This window comes from Chrysochloris asiatica, unplaced genomic scaffold, assembly GCF_000296735.1.
Source record: "Chrysochloris asiatica unplaced genomic scaffold, ChrAsi1.0 scaffold00014, whole genome shotgun sequence".
Classification (NCBI taxonomy): domain Eukaryota; kingdom Metazoa; phylum Chordata; class Mammalia; order Afrosoricida; family Chrysochloridae; genus Chrysochloris; species Chrysochloris asiatica.
Window position 1 is genome coordinate 31,622,790 of NW_006408532.1, and position 13,959 is coordinate 31,636,748.

The 13,959-nt window shown below is 37.6% G+C and overlaps 1 pseudogene; it reads right to left on the reverse strand.

Moving 5' to 3' along the window:
• Positions 1-7,837: 7,837 nt before the first annotated feature.
• LOC102816665 lies at positions 7,838-9,230 on the reverse strand (annotated as a pseudogene).
• Positions 9,231-13,959: the final 4,729 nt, after the last annotated feature.

The following is a 13,959-nucleotide window of genomic DNA, read 5'->3' on the forward strand; positions in this document are numbered from 1 at the left end:
ACAACAACAACCGCTTATCAACTCAATGAGTCTCAAACTTTGCTTGTATTTAGCTCTGTTTCTCATATCACCATCTGTCCCAAAACATTTTTGCCTCCAATTTCTAGATGCTTTGATTAAAAGAATAATGGTGACAAGCATGTTGACAGCACTTAGTATATATATATACTCATTGCATACCCTTTACTCCTCAACCTATCCTATGAAAGAGATACTATTAGTATCATCCCTGTTTACAGATTAGGAAAACTGAATCATGGAGAAGTTCAGATTTATTCTGATACTATGGTAGAGTATGCATTTGCATTCCAGAGTACAGGCTTTTAGCTTTAATGTTGGTTATCTAAAGTTATTAACGGCCTACTTAACATTTCCTTATTTTTCTTGAGGACTAATTTCTCTGAGAACCTTCCTTACTGAATAAAACTGTGGACCATGTTTTTCATCCTGGCCTGTTCCTAATTGCTAGTCAGTTCTCTGTTTCTGCTCTGATCATTCGGTTTTCACACCACTCCAACTAGCCATTCCCCAAGTTCACTCTTGTATTCTTTCTTCTTCCTGACTTTGCCCTATCTCAGATTTAAAATTTTAAAAAGAAAAAAGATTTTTCCTTTTTATTTGAAGAAATCAATTCCCGGTATCTCTAATGCACACTCTTTTTCTTTAATACCTTAAACCATCAAACTAAATAGAAAGTAAGTGAAATATTTGGTGGTTTCAACAAGGTAGAGAAGGTGGATTTTTTCCCCCTTTGTTTTTTTCCATATGTAGATTGTTGCTGTTAAGTGCTGTTGAGTTGGTTCTGATGCATAGTGATCCTGTATAGGGTTTCCAAGGAGCAGTTGGTGAGCTTGAACCGCCGACCATGTGGTTCAAACTGACTTTGCAGTCCAGCTCATTAACCCACAGCGCCACATCAGGACTCCTTCATATGTATACAGAGGCTTAAAAATGTTTGTGAAAAATGGAATTCAAAGGTAACTGAATTTTTCCACCAACCTTTTGAAGCCCCTCATATAAACAGGTTAACCATGTACTTAACTTCATATTAGCTTACATAGCTTTGTTAGGAATCTTGGATGGCACTATTATGGGGAAATTATTAAAGCGTTCCATGTATTCAATTCTGATATATCTGAAATGCTTTCTTTTCTGCCAATATCATCCGTTTCCCTCTTTACCACCTCAGAGTTTTTTTTTTTCACTTTGCACACTTTGGTTGCATAAGCCTTTAAAAGCTATTTCTAAGAAAATGCCTTAGTGCAATATTTATCATGTTAACAAAATGTATAATAAAAATGTGACTTAATGAAAAACATGGCACAAATAAGTTGAACTCATTTATTACTTTTTAAAAATTCATTCATGCTAAGAGATTTGAGGTGCTGAGCAAACTCAGTTCAGACTCAACAGAAATAGACATGACGTTGCCTTCTAATGCATATTAAGGCAAGATTAGTAACTGTTCTATGTCGTTTATCTAAACACGATTTATGACCTTAAACTTCGCGTTTGTTCTCATGCCTGCTCACCTTAAGAGCCAAATTTAATATGTTTTTCCCTAATACTAGTGCTTACAGAAACCTATATTCCTTGACATTTCGAAAACAGTGTTGCCCACAAAAGCCATTAACATCTAAAGAGATTAAATTAAGATTCATTTAAAGACCTCATACATCCCTTGAACATTTTTATTTTACAAGTTTTGTATAACGTGAACTTCCCCCCAATTCCTGATAAGATTTTTAATTTTTCTTTTATAAAAGGTAAGCTTATCTAAACCCAAGATGTGTCTCTCTGTTTCTCTTCTTGCTAATGGATACAGAAATTCTGATATGAAAATGGTCCTATTTATGTAAATAGAGCTAAGAAGCCAGAGTCTTTTTTTTCCCCCCTCTTTTAATTTTGCTATAATTTTTCTTCTTTGGTATTTGAAAGGGTGGAGGTGGGGCATTAAATTGAGAACCATGAGCTTACCATCCTAGTCATTTACTTATTTATTTTTAATTTCTGGAAGTGTTGTATATACGTATATATGAAATACTTCCTTTACTATTTGCCTAGGCTATTAAAATGTCAAAAGAAATATAAACCGCCAAAACAGAAGATCAGATTAATTATTTATAATACCTTCTTTATTAATATAACAGTGGACCTAAGAGCATATTCGAAGAATGTATTCATCACATTCACCAAATCCAGTTGAAGATAGAAGAAGAAAATGTGAAGTAGACCAGACAGAGACATCATTTTAGTGGGATTTGTAAGGTAATATTATGCCCCAGGATCAGGATGAGAGTGTGAAACAGATATCATAAAGAATTAATTAATCTGTCTAGAAATTGAATATTGCTGAAACAAACATAAATAGCCCTCTTGTTTCAGGAGTTAGAAAACTTGGATGAGAAAAACAATGTTTTTTACTAAAGAGTTGTACTTTAAAAATATTTTAATATCAAAGCATGGGATTCTGGAAGCAAGCAGGTTCTGATTCTACCTCATCTTTCTTGTATGACATTGGACAAATTCCTTATGACTTGCAGCTCCATAATGTGTGCAATGGGGTTAAAATAGTGCTAACTTTATATGCAATTATTGAAGTATGTAATTATTAAAATATATGTAAAGGTCAAATAAAATGTTTACATAGAGTACTTCACATACTGACTGGCATGTCAAAAACACATCATAATGGGATTGCTACAGTAATATTGGAGTCCAAGTGTGGCGCTGTGGGTTAATGTGCCAGACTGCAAAGCCATTGGAACCGCAAGGTCGGTGGCTCAAGCTCACCAGCTGCTTCTCAGAAACCCTATACAGGGTTGCTATGGGTCAGAATCGACTCACTGGCACTTAACAACAACAACAAAAACAGTAATATTATTAGTGATAATGTTGTGCTGTTATTGTGTGCCTTCCAGTTGGTTCCAACTCATAGCGACCCTGTACAGCGTTTCTAAGATCACCTTGTGGGTTTGTATTTCCAACCTTGTGGCTAGCAGTCCAGTGCTTATCCTAGAGCACCATACCTTAATCCACTCTTAATAATATCCACTATTAAAACATTGTTCTTTTTATTTTTTAACTAAATAGATTTGTGTAATTTGTTTTCTAACACTGCCTGACTTGAATTAACTGGATTCCTTTATAGAACAAGGGTTGTTTTGTTATTAAATGCCTTCAAGTTGGTTTTCATAGTGACCCTGTCTAGGGTTTCTGAGGCTTTAAATCTTTGTGGGACCAGATAGCCTCATCTTTCCGCAGTGGAGTGGTTGGTGAGCTCAAGCCACCAACCTTGTGGTTCAGTCTCTTGATGAACTTACGGAGCCACTACATTCTCCACAGAACAAGGGTTGTTGCTGTTGTTAACTGTCATTGAGTCCATTCCGACTCATAGTGAACCTGTATAAGGTTTCCAAGGAACAGCTGGTGGGTTTGAATGAATGACCTTGTGGTTTGCAGTCCAGTGCTGATCTTACAGCACCACACCAGGAGTGTGGCAAAGGGTACTGCTACCATAATTATCCATGATAGATAATTTATGGGGGTTGATCATCAAATTTGACCATACTGCACAGTCATCAACTCCCAAATTGGTACCCTTTAGTTAAGTTTCTGATGGACTCCTATCTATTATTTAAGTCTTAGTTTAAGAGTTACTTCCATTAAGAAGATCTGTGGAAGAGCCTGAGCCAAGTTAACCTTAAGGGAAGCCTCCCAAATATTCCAGTGAGCCAGTAGAAGATCTAAGGCTCCTATTCAAAAAGAAGGGAAATACGTGACTCCTTCCTGGGTTCTGGCTCTGGTGATTGGAACTTCCTTAAGATTGTCAATAATAATTTTATATCAGAGTCTTGGTGTGGCACTATGTGTTGGACTGCAATGTGGGTTTGTACCGAAAGGTCAGTGGTTCAAGCTCAACAGCTGCTCCTTGGAAACCCTATACAAGGTCGATATGGGTCGGAACGGACTCAGTGACACTTAACAACAAGAATTTTATATCTGTATTACTCTAAACCTGTTCCCCATTTTAGGAGACCGGTTTTGCCCAGCTGAATGCCCAAAGATAAAACTCCTTCCCGTTATAGTCTAATCAAACATTTAAACTACTAGAAAATATACATGTGTATTAAATTGCATATGTGGCAATCTAAAATACTATGGCTTTGGGCAGGTGCACCTTAGTCCTCAAAGTGACATTTTTTGGTCTTTAAGACTTTAAGGATGTCTTTTACAGAATATCTACCTAATACAATATGTCTTTTGTTTTCTTGACTGCTGCTTCCCTGAGCATTGTCTGTGGGTCCTAGCAAATAAAGTCCTTGAAAATGTCAATCTTTTCTCCATTTATTAAAATGTTATTCGCTGAGTCATTTGTGAGGCTGTTTGCTTCCTTTATACTGAGGTGCAATCCGTAAAGAAGACTGTGGTCTTTAATCATTATTAGTAGACATTTCAAGTCTACTTCATTTCCAGCAAGCAAGGTTATCTCATCTGCATATCACAGATTGTTGATGACCCTTCCTCCAATCCTGATGCCATATTCTTCTTCATAGACTCCAGCTTCTCAGATTATTTGTTCAGCATACAGATTGAAAAAGTGTAGTGAGAGGATACACCCTATACACACTTTTTCTGATTTGAAACTGTTCAATATTCCCCTGTTCTGTTCATGACTGCCTTTTGGTCTATGTACAGGTTTCTCATGAGCACAATTAAGCATTCTGGCATACCTATTCTTCGCTATGGAATCCACAGTTTGTTATGATCCACACAGGTAAATGCCCTTGTGTAGTTAATAAAGCATAAGTAAACAACTTTTTGCTATTCTCTGATTTCAGCCAAAATCCATCTGACATCAGCATTGATATCTCTATCGTCACGTCCTTTTCTGAATCCGGCTTGAATTTCTGGCACCTCCCTTTTGATGTATTGCTGCATTAACTTTTTAATTACCTTCAGCAACATTCTACATACATGTGATATTATGGATATTGTCCTATGATTTCCACATTCCGCTGTGTCAATTTTCCTTGAAATAGGCACAAATAGGCATCTCTTCCAGTCAGTTGGCCAGGTAGTTATTTCCAAATTTCTTGGCATAGTGGAGTGAGTGCCTCCAGTAATGTGTCAGTTTGTTGAAAGATTTCAATTTGTTTTCCATCCATCCCTTGTTGTTGTTGTTAAGTGCTGTCGAGTCGGTTCCGACCCATAGCGACCCTGTACAGGGTTTCCGAGGGTGTAAATCTTTACAGGAGTAGAAAGCCTCATCTTTCTCCCGCGGAGCAGCTGGTAGTTTTGAACCGCTGACCTTAAGGTTTGCAGCCCGATTCGTAACCACTACGCTACCAGAGCTCCTTGTTTTTCACCAGTGCCTTCAGTGCAGCTTGGACTTCTCCCTTCAGTACCATTGGTTCTTGATCATATGCTACATCTTGAAATGGTTGAACATTGACCAATTCTTTTGGTGTACTTAGCAACTTAGTGTATTTCTTCCATTTTCTTTTGATGCGTCCTACATCATTCAATATTTTGCACATAGAATCACAATATTATACCCCAAGGTTTGAATTTTTCCTTTTGATTTTACAGCTTGAGAAATGCTGAGCTGGTTCTTACCTTTTGGTTTTCTAACTCCAGGACTTTGCACATTTCATTATAATGCTTTACTTTGTCTTCTACAGCTGCCCTTTATATTTTCTGTTCAACTCTTACATCTGGTTGATTAAGCATATCTTTGCTCAAAAGCAAGCTTCAGAGTCTCTTCTGATATCCATTTTGGATTTTAATTTCTATTCCTCTTTTTAATGGCCTTTTGCTTTCTTTCTGGATGATGTTCTTCATGTCATGCCACAACTCTCCTAGTCTTCAGTCATTAGTGTCTAATGCATCAACATAGTTCTTGAGAACGTCTCTAAATTCAGGTGAGATATATTAAAATCATATTTTGGCTCTTGTGGACATTTTACAATTTTCTTCAGCTTCAGCCTGAACTTGCATGTGAGTAATTGAGGATCTGTTCTACAGTGTGCCCCTGGCCTGGTTTTGGCTAATGATATGGAGCTCTTCTATCATTTTATTCCACAGATATAGTCAACTTGATTCCTGTGTATTCCATTTGGCAAGGTCCATATGTCTATTGTTGAAAAAGGCATTTGCAATGAATAAGTCATTGGTCTTGCAAAATTCCATCATGCAATCTCAAGCATCGTTTCTGTCACCTAGACCATATTTTCAAACCACTGGTCCTTCCTCTTTGTTTCCAGCTTTCATATTCCCGTCACCAGAAGTTGCATGTTTGATCAATTTCAGCCTGAAGAGGCTGGTAGAATGCTTCAGTTTAATCATTACTGGTTTTAGTGGTTGGTGTGTAAATTCCAATAATAGAGGTATTGCCTGGTCTTCCTTGTGGATATTATCCTTTCACAGACAGCATTGTACTTCAAGTTAGGCCTTGAAATACTCTTTATGTCAGTGAATGTGACATCATTCCTTTTCAGTTTGTCATTCCCAGCAAAGTAAACCATATGGCTGTTTGAATTAAAGTGGCCAATACCAGTTTATTTCAACTCACTAATGCCTAAGATATGGATCTTTATATATTCCATTTCATTTTTGACAACTTCCAATTTTCTTTTATTCATACTCTGTACATTTCATGTTCTGATTATTAATGCATGTTTGTAGATATTTCTTCCCATTTTAACTTGTTCCCATCAGCAAATAGTGATCCTGAAAGTTTTACTCCATCCATGTCTTTCAAGTCAACTGTACTTTGAAGAGATACCTCTTCCCCAGTCATGTTTTGAATGCCTTCCAATCTAAGGGGCTCAACTTCTGGCACTATATCAAATGATGTTCTGATGCTATTTATAACGTTTTCAGTGGCTAACCATTCAAAAGTGGTCTGCCTCTCCTTCTTAGTGTGTCTTAGTATGGAAGGTCCACTGAAACTTGTCCACCAGTGGTGACTCTGCTGGTTTTTAAAATACTGGTGGCATAGCTTCCAGCATCACAACACACAAACCACCATAGTACAACAGACTGACATACAAGTGCTGGCATTAACATATAGAGATTAGGATTTACAATACATAGAATGGAGAACAATGACATCAGAAATGGCAGGTAACCACACAATACTAGGAACCATGATCTAGCCAAGTTGACACATATTATTTGGGGGCACAGTTCATTCCAGGACAAGGGGCATCTTTCTTTATTTCATGAAAGAATACACCAAACACTTAAGGCTTTATTATTTTTGAAGCAACTGACAAAGACCTAGTTTACTAGCTTTACTTTGAAACCTAAGTTTAACATTACTTATTTAAACAACTTTTAAAACTTGCTAAACTACAACTAGAAAAATCCTTAATTTATATGAATCCACAAATGCATTACCATTAAATTATTAACATCTTTCACCACTCAATATTTAAAAAAATGAAATTAATTTTGTTGCAGATTCATTCTGGCAACGTTAACTTCACAGCAGACAACTTGGCTCACATTTCAGACAGAATGGATAAAGCAAGACCATGCTGATGTAAGTGTACAATATTCTTCTAGCTCTACTAAAGAATCGTGGTTCACCTTGGATTAAGTTGAATTAAAAAGCAGGGAGCATACATAGATTTACAACAGTTTAAAAATATGGTTCTGTTAATGTGGTCTTGACAATAAACTCAAGTCTGTGACAAATATGTGCTCTGATGAGCTGTTTATAAATACTAGATTAGGGACAGTTATACTGAAAGTAGAGTTTGTTTGAAATCTTCAAAAAAAATGTTCTTGTTAATCCTCAAATGGTGCTTGTAATAGTTTAACATTTCTGTTAAATGTGCGTGTTGAATTGCTTGTTATCAGAACACAGCAGCTGCTCCTTACCATTTATTGTTAAGGATTTTTACTGGCCATCTTCATCAACTTCTATTCTTTCTTGACCATTCTCAACAATTCTCCTTGTAATCGTTTTTCTGCCATTAACTGTTTCAGTAGAAGTTGATATCCATTGCCCATTCCACTAATGTCCATAAGAATGAAGTTCACCATGACTCAGTGAATGAAATGAAGTAAATCCTCTATCAAAAGAAGAAAATCCACCTCCAAAAGATGAAAACCCAGTGAAGTCAGAGAAAAAGGATTTGACTTACACAGGTGCCTCTGCGATTCCACCCAAAAAAGGTTGCCAAATGGATCTTCAAAGAAGTCAAATGAAAATGAAAATGGGTCCCTTTCATCAAAAATTTTCCTGAAGACATCATCTTGATTTCAGAATTGAAGCCAAACTCAAATAGATTATTGAAATGACTCTCACCTCCACCATTTACTCCTTCTTTGCTGTATTTGTCATGTTGTTGTTAGGTGCCATCAAGTCAGTACCAACTCATAGTGACTCTATTCACAGCAGAATGAAACACTGCCTGATCCTGATCCAACCTCACCATTGTTGCCATGCTTGAGTCCATTGATGCTGCCACTTGGCCATTCCATCTTGTTAGGAGTCTTCCTCTTTTTTTCTGACCCTCCACCTTACCAAACATGATGTCCTTCTCCAGCGATTGGTCACTCCTGACAATATACTTCAGACATTCCATGTTCCAATTTTCAATGGATGTTTACAGCTCTTTCTCTTCATTTTGAGTTGTGCCCCATCAGCAAATGAAGTTCCCACGGGCTTTTCTGCCACAGGCTTTACTCTATTCACCTCATCACAGTCAACTCTCTACTCTGAGGAGGCAGCTCTTCCCCAGTTGCATATTGAGTGCCTTCCAGTCTGATGGGTTCATTTTCCAGCACTATATCTAACAGTGTTTCTCTGCTATTCATAAGGTTTTCAGTGACTAAATATTCAGAAGTAGTTCATCACTCCTTCTTCCTAGTCTGTCTTCATCTGGAAGCTCATCTGAAACCTATCCACCATGGGTGACCCTGCTGGTATTTAAAATATGGGTGGCATAGCTTTCAGAATCACAGCAACTCACAAGCCACCACAGTATGAGAAACTGACAGACAAGTGGTGGGTATTTATCATAGATGCCCCAGTTTTTAGCATCTCATAATACCTCATATGCCTCAACTACTTGTTTGAATTGTCTCTCAGTTTTTTCCTTATTATCAGGATTTTTATCAGGATGATACTTCAGTGCCAGTATACAATATGCCTTTTTAATATCCTCAGGTGAGGCATGTCTCTGTACGCCTAGAATTTCATAGTAATCCAACATGTTTTAACTGATTACTGGAACAAGTCCCGAGGAGGTTGGCAGCCAGGGGCAGGAGGAGGAGAGGCTTGACGGTGGGGCTGGTGGTCACCTCCTAGGCGTGGCACGGCTCATGCTAGTAGAAGCAGTGGCAGCGACAAAGGGACACCTTTAAAAACTCACATCTAACATGATTTAATGGTGAATGGTTGAATAGATTTCTTCTAAAATAAAGAACAAGATTTGTTGTTGTTTTAAGTGCCATTCCGACTCATAGCGACCTTGTATAAGGTTTTCCAAGGCTGTAAATCTTTGCAGGTGCAGAAAGCCTCATCTTTTCCCTGTGGAGCAGCTGGTGGGTTCGAATTGCTGACCTTGTGGTTTGCAGTCCAGTGCTTATCCTACAGAGCCACCAAGCTCTCAAAACAAGACTTAGGTGTACAATTGGACCACTTTTATGCAAAATTTACAGGGCTTTCTAGTCAGAGTAACTACTTAGTTACTTAGTTTCTTAAGGGAAAAAAGTTATTCTGATAGGAAAGGAAGAAGTAAAACAATCTCTCCATTCATGACATGACATATCTAGAAAATTCTAAGAAATTCACACACACAAAAACCCATTTGAACTAATCAAGGAGTATAGGAAGGTTGAGGGATAGAAGATGAATGCACAAACATCAATTGTATTTTTATATGTTAGCATTGAACAAGCTGAAATAAAACTAAGGAAACAATTCTGATTATAATAATAGCAAAGGGAATAAAATATATATGAAAAGTTCAAAAAAGTTCAAACTTTTGCATCCAAAACTACAAAATATATCATTTTTGTAGAAAGAAATTTAAGATGTTTAAACAAATGGAAAAACTTTCCGTTTGATGGAGACAGAAGAGTTAATACTGTTAACATCACAATATTTTTCAAATTGATCTACTCATTCAATGTAATCACTATCAAAATCCTAGCTTCCTTTTTTTTTTTTTTTTTTGGTGAAATTGATAAGAGGATCTTAAAATTCATATAAAAATGTAAAGGACCTAGTATATCAAACAATTTGTAAATGGAAGAACAAAATTGAAAGACTCATATTTTCTGGTTTCAAACCTTACTACAAAGTTTGGAATAAAAACTTTTACTCAAAATGTTGATTAACGAAAGGTAAGTAATACTGACATTAAGATAGAAATAACAAACAATGGAGTAGGATTAGAGAGTCTAGAATTACACTCTTACATTGACCCGAGTGCCAAGACAACTCAATGGGGAAAAATATGCTTTCAGCTAATTGTATTGCAAAACAGTGAAGTTTGACCTCTATTTTATACCACATAGGAAAAACTTCACACCATGGGTTAAAGATATAAAAGGAAGAGCTAAAATGAATAAAACACTTGGAAGAAAATGCATATGCGATTTTCTGTATCCTTAGATTGTTGTTGTTAAGTACCATTCAGACAGTCCTGACTCATAGCAACCATGAATAGGGCTTCAGAGAGGTGACTGGTGGGTTTGAACCACCGACATTGCAGTAAGCAGTCCAATGCTTATCCTACAGTACTACACCAGTGATTTTTAGGTACGACACCCAAAGCACAAGTAGCAAAAGAAAAAAAAATAGACCAATTATACTTCATCAAAATTAAAATCATTTTATTTTTCAAAGGACCCTATCAAGAGAGAGAAAGGATACTTATAGAATGTGATAAAATACTTGCAAATCATATTTCTGATAGTTGACTTATACCTAGGTTATATAAAGAACACTCACAACTCAACAAACAAAAGACAAATTACCCAATTTACAACTGGGCCAAGGATTTGAGTAGTCATTTCTCTAAGGAAATATGCAAATGGACAATAATCACAAGAAAAGATGACTTTCATCATTAGCCATTATGGAAAACTTAATCTAACAGTCACCCTAATGTGACTATTCATTCCCACTAAGATGGCTAAGGAGTCCTGGTGTGGCGCTGTGGGATAATGCAGTAGTTTGCATTATCAGTTTGAACTGCAGTCTGCCGTTTAAACTCACCACCTCTCCATGGAGACTCTATACAGGGTTGCTATGAGTGGGAACCGACTCAACAGCACTTAACAACAGCAAGATGGTTAAGGTGCCCTGATGAGGTATTATAAGATAAGCACAAGTCTGGGGGTTCAAATCCACCAGTCACTTTTTGGAAACACTATATAGGTTGCCATGAGTTGGAACTGACTCAACAGTACTTACCACAAACAACAATCAGATGGCCATGGGAGCGCAGTGACTCTGTAGGATAAATGACTCATAGGACTGGTTGGTGGTTCGAGGCCATCAGTCACTCCATGGGAAAAAGATGAGACTTTCTGCTTCCACAAAGATTTACAGCCTCAGAAACTCTATCCAGGGTCACTAAGAGTTGGAAAGATTTGAAAACATTTAACAAGAGCAATCACAAAATAGCTATAATAAATATTATAGATAATAACAAGTATGGGTAGTGTAGTGGCTTATAAGCTGGGTTGCTAAACAAAATGTCAGCAGTTTGAATCTACCAGTTGCTCTGTGGGAGAAAGATGGGGCTTTCTGCCACGACTTGTTGTTGTTGTTAGGTGCCATTGAGTTGGTACCAACTCATAGCGACCTTATGCACAGCAGAATGAAATACTGCCCGATCCTGGGCCAACCTTACTACTGTTGCCACACTTGAGTCCATCAATGCTGCCACTTGGTCAGTCCATATCATTGGGGGTCTTCCTCTTTTTCTCTGACCCTCCACCTTACCAAACATGATATCCTTCTCCAGCATCTGGTCCCTCCTGACACGACTTACAGCCTTGGAAATCCTCTACAGGGTCACTATGAGTCAGAACCAACTTTAAAGCACATAACCACCAACCACCAACAACCATGGGTAAGGACACAAAAAATTAGAAATGTTCATACATTGCTGGTTTAAATGTAAAATGATGCTCATTCTTTGGAAAACATTCTGGAAATTCATGAAAATGCTAAACATAGAGTGACTGTATGTTATGGTAAACATAAAATTAAACTTTAAACTTTATGTTTAAAATGCTAAGCATAAAGTTACTGTAAGAAGAACAAACAAATCTGTCTTGAAAGAAATATAGTCATCATGCTTCTTTGAAATGAGGATGGCAAGACTTTGTCTAATGTACTTCAGACATGTTATCAGGAAGGATCAGTTTCTGGAGAAGGACCTCATTCTTGGTCAAGTAGAGGGTCAGTGAAACAGAGAAAAACCATCAACAAGAAGGAGAGACACAGTGGTTGAAACAATGGTTTCAAACATAAAAATAATTGTGAGGATGGCACAGGAACTGGTAGTGTTTCACTCTGTTGTAAGTTGAGTTACTGTGAGTCAGAATCGACTCAGAAGCACCTAATAACAACACTGTATTTCGTTAACTGAATTTTGTTGCCTTGACTAGGTTATGATTCTCAGTATTATATGGTTGACCTTCATTGTGTGATATGTGATTACACTCCATTTTTTGATGTGTTCTAACTTCTAACCTCTATAAACTAGTAGGACATCTAGTGTGGTGCTATAGGATCAGCACTGGGCTGTGAACTACAAGGTTGGCAGTTCAAACCCACCAATTGCTCCTTGGAAACCCTTTACAGAGTAGCTATGAATCAGAACCGACTTGACAGTACTTAACAACAACTTAGGTCAGGTCATTTGCTCAAACCCACCAGCTTCTCCTCAGAAACCCTGTACAGGCTTGTTATGAGTCAGAATAGACTCACAGAATTTAACAACACAACAACATATGCAAATAAAGCAAGATTAGTTTGGGTAGGTCTTGAATTCTTCCCTTACTAAAATCCCCAAATCCACTGATGTTGAATTGATTCTGCCTCATAGCAACATTGTAGGATTGTGTAGAAGTGTTCCATAGAGTTTCTGAGGCTTTAAATCTTTACAGAAGAAGACTGCGTCATCTTTCCTTCAGTGGAATGGCTGGTGGGTTCAAACCACTGACCTTTTGATTAGCAGCCCAACACTGGATGCAATGAGCCACCAGGCCATCTTACTCAAGTTTCACCTTTACTTAAGGCACACTGATACTCAAGTTGCACTCTGCTTGAATCACATTTTTTTCTTTTTAAATCTTACAAGAGATAAAAGGAGAGAGAAGCAAGCAGTACAAGGGACGACACTATTATTAAAAAAGAAGAGCCAGGAGTGGAATACATTCTTGTGGGAACTGCTGTCCCTGTTCTCAGAACCTCCTAGACCCAGGAAGAGATTGATGCCTAGACATAGGTTCATCACCAAGGAATGCTAGACCCACAGATGTTGAAAGGAAACATGGACCTTCTTCTCTAGAGCTTGTGTCCTACATTCAGACTTCTAGACTCCTGGTCTGGCACTGTAGTATCAGCACTGGACTGTGAACTATAAGGTCTGCAGTTCAAACCCACTAGCTGCTCCTCAGAAACCCTATACAAGGTCGGCATGAGTCAAAACTGACTTCATGGCACTTAACAACAACAACAACAACAAATCTCCTAAACTGTGAGAAACTTCTGCTTGCTAATGCCATCCATCCAAACTATAGGTTAGTCAAATAACCAGATAAGTTGGACTCTATGAAGAAGAATGTAGCATCAGGATTGGAGGAAGATCCATTAAGAACATGAAGTATGCAAATGACACAACGTTGCTTGTTGAACGAAAGGAGAACTTGAAGCACTTATTGATGAAGGTCAAAGACCACAGCCTTTGGTATTATGAT